The sequence below is a fragment of the Carlito syrichta genome, unplaced genomic scaffold, assembly GCF_000164805.1.
Source record: "Carlito syrichta isolate Samal-C Ts95f unplaced genomic scaffold, Tarsius_syrichta-2.0.1 Scaffold299211, whole genome shotgun sequence".
In the NCBI taxonomy this organism is placed as follows: Eukaryota; Metazoa; Chordata; class Mammalia; order Primates; family Tarsiidae; genus Carlito; species Carlito syrichta.
The window spans coordinates 6578-8734 of record NW_007243307.1 but is presented as its reverse complement, the minus strand read 5'-3'; the positions used below and the strand labels follow the sequence as shown (position 1 = coordinate 8734).

General features: G+C 49.5%; 1 pseudogene; it reads left to right on the top strand.

The window, feature by feature from the left end:
* The first annotated feature begins 291 nt into the window (after window positions 1-291).
* LOC103256968 lies at window positions 292-1604 on the top strand (annotated as a pseudogene).
* Window positions 1605-2157: the final 553 nt, after the last annotated feature.

Genomic DNA, 2157 nt, shown 5'->3' with positions numbered 1-2157 from the left:
AAATTTTCAATGAATATTTTGTTTAAAATATTCACTGAAAAAAACTTTAAAAAGTAGTAGAGTTCTCACTATGAATAATCTTCAGATAAACTTTTTCAAATGCATTTTTTCAGTTATGTAAATTATGTATTTCTGAAGACTTTTGTATTTATAAATTATACTCCAACTTTAATTTGGTTTTAAATAAAATTGGAAAAATATATGAAATGAATGTAATTTAATTTTATCTCAATTGGTACGTATTAGTACTTTGTCAATAAACGGATTAAAGTGAGTTACTCTAAGGTGAAGGAAGAGCAGGGAAGGGGACTCAGGACCCCCTTCAGGATGGGGTGGAGGAGGGGGGCTGGTATTGGTGGGTGGGGAGCCTGGGGACCCTGGCAAGCCTCCCAGTGGCAGAAACCCTGGTAGGGATGGGGGGTCGGGGGGGTCCCAGGAGGCTGAGGGAAGCAAGACATTGGGGTCGCTTTTCAGCAGATAATGATCAACACCCACCAGAGCCTGGACAAGGACCAGGCCAAGAAACAAGCCCAAAACTGCCACCGAATGAAGACTGTTCTCTTTAATGTCCTGTGTGAAATCAAGGAGAAAGCCGGCCTCAGCATTCCAAGCTCCCAAGAGGAGGAGACGGTGGACACACAGCTGATGCCCTTGGACATCATGCTTCTGGCAGAGGTTGTGGCTGGGCCTGAGAAGAGGGGGGGATAGGGATTACTCAGCAGCAGCAGCTGTAGCCGCTGCAGCCTCCAGAGGTGGAGTGTCCCTTAACAACTCCATGGAACACTCAGACTATGGTAGCAAACTTGCCCAGATCTGCCACATCTTCCACGCGGAACTGGAGAAGTATGAACAGGCATGTAATGAGCTCACGGCCCGTGTCATGAACCTACTGAGGGAGCAAAGCTACACAAGGCCTGTCACACCCAAGGAGATGGAGCGTATTGGAAGCATCATCCATTGAAAGTCCAGTGCCATCCAGATGCAGCTCAAGCAGAGCACCTGCGAGGACATCGTGGTCCTGCGTTCTCGTTTCCTGAATGCCAGATGAAAACACCGTAACTTCAGCAAACAAGCCAGTGAGGTCCTGAATGAATATATTTCTACTCCCATCTGAGTAACCCATATCCTAGTGAGAAGGCTAAGGAGGAGCTTGCCAAGAAGTGTGGCATCATCGTCTCTCAGGTCTCCAACTGATTTGGCAACAAGCGGATTTTCTGTAAGAAAAATAGTGGAAAGGTCCAAGAGGAGGCAGACCTCTATGCTGTAAAGACACCGTGTCAATCACCCAAGGGGGGCCACAGCTGCACCAGTTCCCTGACACCCCCTTCCTCCGCAGGCTCTGGTGGCTCTTTCAATCTCTCAGGATCTGGAGACATGTTTCTGGGGATGCCTGGGCTCAAGGAGATTCCTATTCTGCTTCCCTGATGGAATCACTCGGACACACGATGGGACCAGGGGCCTACGGGGATAATCTAGGGGGAGGCCGGATGTACAGCCCTCGGGAAATGAAAGCAAACAGCAGCTGGCAGGAGACTGTGACCCCATCTTCAGTGACATCCCCGACAGAGGGACCAGGGAGTGTTCCCTCTGACACCTCCAACTGATCTCGCCCCTCAGGATCACAGGGGTAGGAGCTGTCACAAGACAACTCTTAAAGAGGACGCAGGCATCCAGAGGACAAGCCCCAGACACAGGACAACCACAAGGCAGAGAAGGGCGAATGGGGTCCTCCCCTCCCCAACTAGACTCTCAGTGCTGGGGGTGCTGACTACATGGCAGAAAGAACCCCTTAGGGGAGAGTGGCGTCTGTCTCCCCATTTTTCCCACCCTTTTTCTCTCCCTTCTCTCTCACACAGAAACAGACACATACCCAGAAACCTATGCCTTGAATCCCTTTTTCTTCTTTTTTCTCTCCCTCTCTCTCATATATATACTTCCACATACAACTATTCTGTTTCTCTTTCTGAGTTCCCCTACTTTCCCTTCCCTACCCCACTTATATTCTCTGGAATCTGTGGAGACGCCAGCCCTGCCTGATAGGAGATGCCAAAAATGGGGACACGACTTCTGGAGAGAGAACACGGGCCACGCCCCCTGTGCTTCCCCACCCCCTGCCCCTCCAGATGACTTTATTACCTCATAGGCAGCTCATCTTAA